The following is a 13,112-nucleotide window of genomic DNA, read 5'->3' on the forward strand; positions in this document are numbered from 1 at the left end:
TTTTTTTGGTCATGTTACCCTAAACAGACAATTTTTTTTTTTGGCCTAACAGTTTGCCATCTAATTCACGATTTAGAGTCGGCGTTCGAAGCGACGTGACATTTTTGGGCCGCGGATAGTTCTGAAGAGTGTCTCGCACACGTGCCCGATCTGATGGAAGAAGTCCTTCCTCAAAACGATCTGCCAGAGATGGATGAATCCCCTCGCCAACTGTATCCACTACTATGCCTGCGTCAAAATCATTGTCCGAAGCAACATCTGTGTCTTCAGCCGAATCAAACTCATTTTCGAACTGCTCATGAGCAAATCTAACCGAAGCACCGTCTTCTCCATCCGCTTGCGACTCTTGCGCCGAACTGCTTTCGGTTCCATGTGACTCGGTTGCACGCGATGTTGAAGCAACAGGCGTCGCATTAAGCTTACCAACTTTCTCCAAATCAGATAGTCTGCCAGACAAGGCAGTCATTGTCTCCAAAATTGTGTCCATTTTCAGAGCAACTTCACAATCACGTGGGCCAGACGAGCTCTTCTCTATCGAAAGAGACTTATCAACTCCCGCCTTTTCTGACGGTATCGCTTCAGAAGGTTGTGCCTTCGCCGATTTCTTGCCGGTTTTCTTCCCGCCAGCAGCACATTCACCACCTCCCGAGTCCGCCATATTACCGAACAAAAACCACACGAAAAAGTTATATTGATTCCTGCAGACGAACAAGCGCCCCCGTTGCAGTATGAAACATTTCAAAATCCACTCCAAAGATTTTCAAATCTTCAATGGACTAGTGCCCAGCCTTAGCACAGCGGGCCTTCTGTGGCCCATAGTTCGCCTTAGGCGATAGTAATATTGCTGTAATCGAGACAGCTGCTGAAAAAACAAAGAGGCTGCTTCAGCAAATCGTGACTGACTTTGTCAGCAAATCGTGACTGACTGTGTCAGCAAACCGTGTCCTACATTTCCGTAGCCAAAATAATATGTCATCCTACCAAAACAAGTACCGATCCCGACTGACCTTAGGTCACACCTGCAAAAACAAGTAACGAGCCGACTGACGCCAGTAACATTTCCATGTGTTAGCTTCGACGAATAAAATTCACACGCGAAACGACGCGTTCCCGGTTCAAAGACAAACAAACACCGAAAACAAAGTGTTTCCTTACCTTGCAAGTTGACACAATGATAAACAATCAAATAGTCAATACACTTCAACTAACCTACAACTAAAGCTTGTACAGAGAAAGGTTAGAGAAAAATGAAAGCAAAGCAAAAGATAGACAGTGCACCAACACGTCTTGACAGGACGAAAACCATTCGTTCAGTGACGTATTCCCGCGTTCTATCTCACGTGACCCATTCCTCTCGGAATTGTGGGAGATAAAACCAAACATAATAACTGAGGCAGACTACGGCATAATCGCCAACCCAGCACAAAAAGCATCACACGGCGAAAGTCCCCAGACTGCACTGTGATATTTTACAGAAAACACACCATCGCTATTAGCCGACTTGTTTCTGAACCCTTTTGCCAACAAACAGTCAGATGAAAAAAGCATTGCTGGATATAACAGACATGCATACATGCATGGACTGTCGCGGTCGGACCAGACAGTCGAGACGACGAGTGTCACTGTGTCACGTCATGAGGGAATAATGACGTCCCTTCTTGACAGGGTCGCTGTGACATCATAGAGTGTCCTAATCCCTCACGGGGATTATAAGGGGTGTGTGTGTGTGTGGGGGAGACTATGGAGAGAGAGAGAGAGAGAGAGAGAGAGAGAGAGAGAGAGAGAGAGAGAGAGAGAGAGAGAGAGAGAGAGAGAGAGAGAGAGAGAGAGAGAGAGAGAGAGAGAGAGAGAGAGATGAACTGCAAGCCACACCACTAGATGCGAGACTAGCATGCATAACGTCGTGGACGCATCAAGTCAGCATATTCCATTAGGAGGCATCGTGACAAGCTACTGGACTGACAGGCGCACACAAGCATACATAGTACATACAGACAGACAGACAGACAGACTTAGACAGTTATTCACAAACACTTTCTTCGAATTAAGCACGACAACATAAACACAGATATAACTCCTGACCCCTCAAAAAATATAAAAATAAACAGACAAACAAACAAACAAACAAACACACAAACAAATAAACAAACAAACAGACAAACAAACAGACCAAAAAACACACGAAAAGACATTCCACAAGCACACACACACACACACACACACACACACGCACACACACACACACACACTCACACACACACACACACACACACACAAACACACACACACACACACACCCACACACACACACACACACACACACACACACACACACACACACACACACACACACACACACACACACATACACACACACACACACACACAAACACACACACACACAAGCACACACACGCACACACACACACACATACACACACACACACACACACACACACACACACACACACACACACACACACAGTCACACACACACGCGAACAAGCAAAGAACGTAGGATCATATGCAAATTTAATGTTTAGACAGGGCACCGGTGTAACACGAGAAAATTACTCCCACGAGATTTTTACTCCGGAGTAAAAATTTCGTACGAAAATGTTACTCCCTTTACGAAAAAAGTACTCCTCCATTACACGAGTAAATTACTCCCCACGACAGGTGAGTTCCGAGTAAACATTTCGTACAAAAATGTTACTCCCCTTACTAATAAATAACAAATAAATTACTTCACCCTAACACGAGCAATTTAGCTTTCCATGCCAGGTGTACGACATTTTTACTCCCTTGTCCCCTGCTGGTCTTGGTGGTGGAAGGGGCGGAGGGAGGGTAGCGCGACATTCGTTTGCGCGAGATCACATAATTATTGGCATTATCCCTTCGCTCGCATCCTATTTTCGCGTACGAGATTTTTACTGGAAGTAAAAAAAAAAAAGGGGAATAAAAATGTCGTGGAGTGAGTAATTTGTTCGTGCCTTGGGGAGTTCTTTTCTCGTACGAAAGGTGTACACGGAGTAAGAATGTTGTACGAATTTTTACTCCGGAGTACATTTTTCGTGGAGTAAACATTTCGCATTACACCGGCACGCGGCTGACAGAAGCACACAACTCTGACTTGCAAACATCCGTCATGATTCAATCCACATGATTCTTGTCCATGTCACGTGACATTGCAAAACTCTCTCTTTACTTTACCATCCGCTGAGCCTCGTCCCCTCCCTCATCCCTGCCCTGCCCCCTCCATCTTGTCCCCACCCACCTCTTTTAGCCCCCTTGTGCTTGTCACCAGCTGCTGGTGTCACAAAACATTTCATCCTTCATCGGCTGCGTGAAACTGATGTGATGCGCGGGATTTCTTGCTCCTTGACATATAGCAGCATGACGTACATCCCACTGCTGAAGAAGGAAGAGACTATTAGGAAGAGGAGCAGGAAGACAAAGAGGAGGAAGACAAAGAGGAGGAAGACAGAGAGGGGAAAGACAGAGAGGAGGAAGACAAAGAGGAGAAAGACAGAGAGAGGAGGAAGACAAAGAGGAGGAAGACAGAGAGGAGGAAGACAAAGAGGAGGAAGACAGAGAGGAGGAAGACAGAGAGGAGGTAGACAGAGAGGAGGAAGACAGAGAGGAGGAAGGCAGAGAGGAGGAAGACAGAGAGGAGGAAGACAGAGAGGAGGAAGACAAAGAGGAGGTAGACAGAGAGGAGGAAGACGAAGAGGAGGAAGACAGAGAGGAGGAAGACAAAGAGGAGGAAGACAGAGAGGAGGAAGACAGAGAGGAGGAAGACAGAGAGGAGGAAGACAGAGAGGAGGAAGACAGAGAGGAGGAAGACAGAGAGGAGGAAGACAGAGAGGAGGAAGACAGAGAGGAGGAAGACAAAGAGGAGGAAGACAGAGAGGAGGAAGACAGAGAGGAGAAAGACAAAGAGGAGGAAGACAGAGAGGAAGAAGACAAAGAGGAGGAAGACAGAGAGGAGGAAGACAGAGAGGAGGAAGACAGAGAGGAGAAAGACAAAGAGGAGGAAGACTGAGAGGAGGAAGACAGAGAGGAGGAAGACAGAGAGGAGAAAGACAAAGAGGAGGAAGACAGAGAGGAAGAAGACAAAGAGGAGGAAGACAGAGAGGAGGAAGACAGAGAGGAGGAAGACAAAGAGGAGGAAGACAGAGAGGAGGAAGACAGAGAGGAGGAAGACAGAGAGGAGGAAGACAGAGAGGAGGAAGACAGAGAGGAGGAAGACAGAGAGGAGGAAGACAGAGAGGAGGAAGACAGAGGGGAGGAAGACAGAGAGGAGGAAGACAGAGAGGAGGAAGACAGAGAGGAGGAAGACAGAGAGGAGGAAGACAGAGAGGAGGAAGACAGAGAGGAGGAAGACAAAGAGGAGGAAGACAGAGAGGAGGAAGACAGAGAGGAGGAAGACAAAGAGGAGGAAGACAGAGAGGAGGAAGACAGAGAGGAGGAAGACAAAGAGGAGGAAGACAGAGAGGAGGAAGACAGGGAGGAAGACAGAGAGGAGGAAGACAGAGAGGAAGACAAAGAGGAGGAAGACAAAGAGGAGGAAGACAGAGAGGAAGAAAATAGAAAACAGGAGAGGAGGGAGAAAAAGGCTCCCATCTTTTTGTTTGTTTCTAGGCCGACGGTCCTTGCGTCTCTCTCTCTCTCTCTCTTCCTCTCTCTCTCTCCCTCCCTCTTTCTCTCTCTCTCCCTCTCTAGTCTCTCTCTCTTTCTCTCTCTCTCTTTCTCTCTCTCTCTCTTTCTCTCTCTGTGTGTGTGTCTCTCTCTCTTTCTCTCTCTCTCTCTTTCTCTCTCTCTTTCTCTTTTTCTCTCTCTCTCTCTCTCTTTCTCTCTCTGTGTGTCTCTCTCTCTTTCTCTCTCTGTGTGTGTCTCTCTCTCTTTCTATCTCTCTCTCTCTCTTTTTCTCTCTCTGTGTCTCTCTCTCTCTTTCTCTCTCTCTTTCTCTCTCTCTCTTTCTCTCTCTCTCTCTTTCTCTCTCTGTGCGTCTCTCTCTCTGTCTCTCTGTCTCTGTCTCTCTCTCTCCTCAGACCCCTTCTCTTTGCCTGTCTGTCTCTGACCCCCCCCCCCCCCCCCCCCCTCCATCTTTGTCTCGCTGTCTCTTTGTCTCCCTCCTCCCCCTCACCCTTCCTTCTCTTGATCAATCTACCAATGACGTTAGTCTGTCTCTCAGCTTTTCTCCTTCTCTTTGCCTGTCAGTCTCTAACAATCACCCCCCCCCCCCCCCGCCCTCCATATCAGTCTCTCTCAGTCCCCCCCCCCCCCCTATCTCTCTCTCTCTCTCTAGATCAATCTTCCCAAGTCGTCAGGTTGTCTCTCCGTTTGTCTTTCTCTCCGTTTCTCTTCTTCTCTTTACTTTCTGTCTCTGGCACCCCCCTCCCTCCCCCCCATGCCCCCCTCCCCATCTCTGTCTCTGCCAGTCTCACTCCCTCCCACTCCCCATCACCTCCCTCTTTGATCAATCTACACTGATAAGTGACAACATCACGTTAGCCTTACATCTGCTTGTCCTGGCTTCTTCATGTTTTATATGTGACAGGGGAGGCTACCGCTCCTTTCACAGCAGACTCTGCACCCGAGTTGTTGGCCTTTAAGTCAACACCCGTGGTTTGTGGAAATCTGTTTGTGATGGGGTCTGGTAGTTTCCGATTGTCTGTATGTTCATGGAAACCTTCAGGTTTGCATAACAGTTTTTATAGGGCTAAGAAATTAGCCCTAATATTTTCAAACCTGTTTGATTGCACTTCGCTTCCCGAGGTGATCGTAGTGTTTCGGCACACGGTTACATATACATATATATATAATTATGGTCTGGGTGGCCGAGTGGTAAACGCACTTGCCTCGGAAGCGAGAGGTTGCGAGTTCGACCCTGGGTCAGGGCGTTAGCAATTTTCTCCCCCCTTTCCTAACCTAGGTGGTGAGTTCAAGTGCTAGTCTTACGGATGAGACGAAAAACCGAGGTCCCTTCGTGTACACTACATTGGGGTGTGCACGTTAAAGATCCCACGATTGACAAAAGGGTCTTTCCTGGCAAAATTGTATAGGCATAGATAAAAATGTCCACCAAATACCCGTGTGACTTGGAATAAAGGCCGTGAAAGGTGAATACTCGCCCTAATAGGCTTGAGGTTTGCTGGCCGATGTGAATGCGTGATATATTGTGTAAAAAATTCCATCTCACACGGCAGAAATTAATATATAAAGCGCATAGAGAACGTCATGCGCTATATAAATCTCCCCATACAATACGCCCCACTTGAATTGCTAAGAGAACGTCATGCGCTATATAAATCTCCCCATACAATACGCCCCACTTGAATTGCTAAGAGAACGTCATGCGCTATATAAATCTCCCCATACAATACGCCCCACTTGAATTGCTAAGAGAACGTCATGCGCTATATAAATCTCCCCATACAATACGCCCCACTTGAATTGCTAAGAGAACGTCATGCGCTATATAAATCTCCCCATACAATACGCCCCACTTGAATTGCTAAGAGAACGTCATGCGCTATATAAATCTCCCCATACAATACGCCCCACTTGAATTGCTAAGAGAACGTCATGCGCTATATAAATCTCCCCATACAATACGCCCCACTTGAATTGCTAAGAGAACGTCATGCGCTATATAAATCTGCCCATACAATACGCCCCACTTGAATTGCTTAGAGAACGTCATGCGCTATATAAATCTCCCCATACAATACGCCCCACTTGAATTGCTAAGAGAACGTCATGCGCTATATAAATCTCCCCATACAATACGCCCCACTTGAATTGCTAAGAGAACGTCATGCGCTATATAAATCTGCCCATACAATACGCCCCACTTGAATTGCTTAGAGAACGTCATGCGCTATATAAATCTCCCCATACAATACGCCCCACTTGAATTGCTAAGAGAACGTCATGCGCTATATAAATCTCCCCATACAATACGCCCCACTTGAATTGCATTCATCAAATGCATGCTCACGCCTACAGACAAATTGGAAGAATGTGAATGGGGAGCAATTTCTGGTTTTTCAAGAATTGCTTGCTTATATTTCGACGGGCAAACTTCTGCATTTTCTTGCAGTTCAGAGTGTGTGTGTCTCTGGTCGAAATGGGTTGCACCCCACAGTGAAGGTGGGGGAGTGGGGGTGAATATCACGGGGGGAGAGAGAGAGAGAGAGAGAGAGAGAGAGAGAGAGAGAGAGAGAGAGAGAGAGAGAGAGAGAGAGAGGAGAGAGAGAGGAGACAGAGAGAGAGGAGAGAGAGAGAGACAGAGAGAGAGACAGAGACAGAGAGACAGACAGACTCAAAGAGAAAGAGAGAGAGACTCATAATTACTCAGAGAGAGAGAGAGAGAGAGAGAGAGAGAGAGAGAGAGACAGACAGACAGACAGACAGACAGACAGACAAACTCAAAGAGAAAGACTGAGTGAGAGAGACTCATAATTACTCTGAGAGAGAGAGAGAGAGAGAGAGAGAGAGAGAGAGAGAGAGAGAGAGAGAGAGAGAGAGAGAGAGAGAGAGAGAGAGAGAGAGAGAGAGAGAGAGAGAGAGAGAGAGAGAGAGAGAGAGAGAGAGAGAGAGATGTATGATGCATGGTAATGTGACGTAAACATTCTTGGTGTGGTCGCCAGTTATGAGGATTGGTCGTACAGGCGCCATACATAAGTTTTTCTTTGATAATATTGCGTTTCGGTTAGTGTTGTGACCACACACAAGCAATGAGTTGATTTATTCACTCATGTTTTTGTGTTTGCTTGTTGTTGATCTGTTTGGCTGGTTGGTTGGCTGTTTGTTGTTGATCTGTTTGGCTGGTTGGTTGGCTGTTTGTTGTTGATCTGTTTGGCTGGCTGGTTGGCTGTTTGTTGTTGATCTGTTTGGCTGGTTGGTTGGCTGTTTGTTGTTGATCTGTTTGGCTGGTTGGTTGGCTGTTTGTTGTTGATCTGTTTGGCTGGTTGGTTGGCTGTTTGTTGTTGATCTGTTTGGCTGGTTGGTTGGCTGTTTGTTGTTGATCTGTGTGGCTGGTTGGTTGGCTGTTTGTTGTTGATCTGTTTGGCTGGTTGGTTGGCTGTTTGTTGTTGATCTGTTTGGCTGGCTGGTTGGCTGTTTGTTGTTGATCTGTTTGGCTGGTTGGTTGGCTGTTTGTTGTTGATCTGTTTGGCTGGCTGGTTGGCTGTTTGTTGTTGATCTGTTTGGCTGGCTGGTTGGCTGTTTGTTGTTGATCTGTTTGGCTGGTTGGTTGGCTGTTTGTTGTTGATCTGTTGGGCTGGTTGGTTGGCTGTTTGTTGTTGATCTGTTTGGCTGGTTGGTTGGCTGTTTGTTGTTGATCTGTTTGGCTGGTTGGTTGGCTGTTTGTTGGGATTTGTTAGTGCCTGTGCTTGTGCGTCTTAGTAGTGTCTGTGTTAGTCATGCTGTATCTGTGTTAGTCACGCTGTATCTGTGTTAGTCACGCTGTATCTGTGTTAGTCACGCTGTATCTGTGTTAGTCACGCTGTATCTGTGTTAGTCACGCTGTATCTGTGTTAGTCACGCTGTGTCTGTGTTAGTCACGCTGTATCTGTGTTAGTCACGCTGTATCTGTGTTAGTCACGCTGTGTCTGTGTTAGTCACGCTGTATCTGTGTTAGTCACGCTGTATCTGTGTTAGTCACGCTGTATCTGTGTTAGTCACGCTGTATCTGTGTTAGTCACGCTGTGTCTGTGTTAGTCACGCTGTGTCTGTGTTAGTCACGCTGTATCTGTGTTAGTCACGCTGTATCTGTGTTAGTCACGCTGTGTCTGTGTTAGTCACGCTGTATCTGTGTTAGTCACGCTGTATCTGTGTTAGTCACGCTGTGTCTGTGTTAGTCACGCTGTATCTGTGTTAGTCACGCTGTATCTGTGTTAGTCACGCTGTGTCTGTGTTAGTCACGCTGTATCTGTGTTAGTCACGCTGTATCTGTGTTAGTCACGCTGTGTCTGTGTTAGTCACGCTGTGTCTGTGTTAGTCACGCTGTGTCTGTGTTAGTCACGCTGTGTCTGTGTTAGTCACGCTGTGTCTGTGTAAGTCACGCTGTATCTGTGTTAGTCACGCTGTATCTGTGTTAGTCACGCTGTATCTGTGTTAGTCACGCTGTATCTGTGTTAGTCACGCTGTATCTGTGTTAGTCACGCTGTATCTGTGTTAGTCACGCTGTATCTGTGTTAGTCACGCTGTATATGTGTTAGTCACGCTGTATCTGTGTTAGTCACGCTGTATCTGTCGGGCCGAAGCTGTTTTTCCAACCGTATGTTTTTCTGTCTGTCTTACCGTCTGTCCCGTTTGTCTGTCTGTCTCAGTATGTCTGTCTACTTATTTTTCTCTCCCTCGTACATGCAAACTGTACTACTAAGGCCTAAAAAAAATAGGTGTGGTTACGGTAACCCGACCTACCCTATTTTTAGGGGCCGATCCTATAACTTTTTATTACATTTGTCAAACAAAACAAAAAAACAAAAAAAAAACCCAGTGCAAAAAACGCAATGAAAGCGAAAGCGCCCGAGTCGCACACTTATTTCCCTGTCAAGTAGGTTTAATTTGTACACATTAGAAAAAAAAGTGATTGCCTACCTACCTACCCTATTTTTTGGGGCTATGTTACCGTAACCACACCTATCTTTTTTTCTGGCCTAATAGAAAAGAATCCCGTCGCGATATAACCTTGAATGGTTGAAAACGACGTTATAAACACCAAATAAAGAAAGAAAGAAAGAAATAGAAAAGAAAAGAAAACTGACATTCCTGCCTCTCACTCTCCAACCACAGTCTTCCTACTTCTATTTTCTCCTCCTCTGTGCTCTTCAGTACAGCCTAGGTCCCACTATCACGAATATTTTGGCGAACCACGAGTTACTACGAGTTTGCCACAACGATGTTTGCCACGAATGATTGCGAAAAATCGGCCGAACAAGAACGTGGTAATACGAACCACAACGAACTCGGCGATTTTCTCCACGAATCCCAAATCGTTTAAGTTCGCCGTCACGAAAATTCGTCACAGTGGGACCTAGGCTTAACTCATTGTGAGTGTCCATAGTTCATTCAGGCTGTCGGTGAACAGGGGGGGGGGGGGGGGGGGGGGGGGGGGGAGAGGGGGGTATCTCTACACGGTATCAGGGCAAAATTCGTCCTAATGAAAATTAGTAGACATGCGCACTGTCAACAACATATTCACAAAAATAAAAATAAAAGTGAGAGAAAAAAAAGAAGAAAGAAAGACTCAAAAACTGTGGCCATTTCTGCGAAAAGGGACCTTGTTGAGCTAAGCCTCTGATTGGAGAAACGCGGGGTCAAAGTTAGAGCAAAATGTAAACAAACTTTGCTGTGCTGACTGATGCCCACTTCAAGTTGAATTTCTAAAATGTTCAATGAATTATCAGCGATAGTACAATGAACAGCAATTTAAAGTAATGGAAAATAGTCTTGGGATCAACATTACAAACTTCTACAAATGTTTATGTTCATTCCTCCTCAGGAAAAACACATCGAACCGATGACAAGTTGACTGCGATGATGCCGAAAATGCCGACAGAGTGTTTTGTTGTGCTTCGAGAAAAAAAATTTCGTCGCTAGTTTTGGTCAAGTTAAAACAACTTACCTATTTTTTTTTTTAATGTTTGACAGTAAGCTTAATATAAACTTTCATCTGGAAGCACATTCAGCAAAGTGATGTAGCCAAATCATCACACAGCTACATTTCACTAGACGGATCTATACGCATAGTTCAGGTAGATCTGACTTTCACGCGACCGTAGCACTGTACGAAAAAGCAGACGACAAATGCAGTTGCCCGATGAAGAACAGTTACTCCCCGTTTACATCTTTAGTTGCTTCCCTTGCTAAAGTTACTGATATTTAGATCAGTGGTTACTGACTGGGGCATTCTGTTCTTTGCAGCTGTGAATTCTGATAGTGGAAGGGCAAGTCAGTCTTCTCAGTTGAACACGGAATGTTCTGCTGACAGAAGTCACTTTGGGATAAGACAACGATTTTGTTGACGAGGTCAATGCTGTTAATTCAGAATAATTTTGTTGCACTTCGCCCGGACATTATTTTGTGACTCCGAAGTCGAAGCAGATCTACTTTGATCACGATGGTGTTGTAAAGGTTCACGATGACAACGCACACTACTAATCGGTTAAAGAGTTCTCCAAGAGCATAGGCCTATTGCGAAGCAAGGTCTTCCTCTTCCTGATCGTTTGAATGCCCGGACATCGTAAATGAGAACCTGTTGCTCTTACCGTTTGCTGTCTCCACTTAGATCTATGACAGGCTACAATTTCAGGTAAGTTACCATATAGACTGCAGTGTGTGTTTTGTGTGTGTGTGTGCGCGCGCGCGCAGCTTGTGTGTGTGTGTGTGTGTGTTGTGTGAGGGTTTCTGTATGTGTGTGTGTGTGTGTGTGTGTGTAAAGGGAGACGTTCGATAGCAGAGTGCACGGATGACATTTTCAATTCAGTGAAGTGATGGACAGACTGACAGACCCACGTGTGCAAGGACACACAGCACCATATGTTACTTTCTACAACTGGAAGCTGCATTTACCAAGGAAACTGAACAATTAATCCTTGTTATGAAATTTAGAAGTACCACAACTTCAAGTCGACAAGTGTGTGTGTATTGTTTTCAGCAGACAGCCTCAAATAGTTTGTGTTTGTATGTGCGTGGGTGAAGAAAGAATAGAACATGGCGGGGGGAGAGGTAGTATGAAAGAAGAAGAAATATTCGAGAAAAAAAATCATATGGCTGATTGTTTTTACATTTAGTCAAGTTTTGATTAAATGTTTTAAAATAGAGGGGGAATCGAGACGAGGGTCGTGGTGTATGTGTGTGTGTGTCTGTGCGTGTGTGTGTGTAGAGCGATTCAGACTAAACTACTGGACCGATCTTTATGAAATTTTACATCAGAGTTTCTGGGTATAAAATCCCCAGATTTTTTATTTTTTATTTCGATAAATGTCTTTTATGACGTCATATCCGGCTTTTTGTAAAAGTTGAGGCGGCACTGTCACACCTTCATTTTTCAATCAAATTGATTGAAATTTTGGCCAAGCAATCTTCGACGAAGGATGGATTTCAGTATTGCATTTCAGCATGGAGGCTTAAAAATTAATTTATGACTTTGGTCATTAAAAATCTGAAAATTGTAATTAAAAATATTTTTTTATAAAACGATTGAAAATTACTTTTCTTTTATTCTTCATCATGTTCTGATTCCAAAAACATATAAATATGTTATATTCGGATTAAAAACAAGCTCTGAAAATTAAAAATATAAAAATTATGATTAAAATTAAGTTTACGAAATCGTTTTAAAAACACTTTCATCTTATTCCTTGTCGGTTCCTGATTCCAAAAACATATAGATATGATATGTTTGGATTAAAACCACGCTCAGAAAGTTAAAACGAAGAGAGGTACAGTAAAGTGTGCTATGCAGCACAGCGCAACCGCTACCGCGCTGAACAGGCTCGTCACTTTCACTGCCTTTTGCACTAGCGGCGGACTACGGTGATTGTGAAAAAAATGCAGTGCGTTCAGTTTCATTCTGTGAGTTCCACAGCTTGACTAAATGTAGTAATTTCGCCTTACGCGACTTGTTTCTTCTGCATGGGAGGAGAGAATGATAGAAAAAGACGAAAAAGTAAAAATTAGGGTAACGTTACAAAAAGGGCAATAACTCTGGAATGAAACATTATTTTGACCTAAAACCATACAAGTAATAACGGCAGATGATTGAACTTACTATTTCCCGGCAAAAGTTTGTTTTTAAAAGTTTGGCCATTTTAAGTCATTTTGGGGGTATCTCCAAAAAAGGGTCATAACTCCGTGAAAAATAAATTTGAAGGTCTGAAATTCTCACATCACGTTCTAAATATAACAGTCTGTCAAATAAAATCCAAAACTCAAAATCGATAAATTTGTCAACAAGGTCCCTTTTCGCAGAAATGGCCACAACTAAATTCAAAACACTGCATACAACAGTCACATTGACAAGTTCTGTTGACAGTCCCTTTCGGATAACATTACAACAAAACTAGCCTTGTTGACTTTGGAGAGTGCCACTGATT

Source organism: Littorina saxatilis, linkage group LG8 (genome assembly GCF_037325665.1).
Source record: "Littorina saxatilis isolate snail1 linkage group LG8, US_GU_Lsax_2.0, whole genome shotgun sequence".
Lineage (NCBI taxonomy): Eukaryota > Metazoa > Mollusca > Gastropoda > Littorinimorpha > Littorinidae > Littorina > Littorina saxatilis.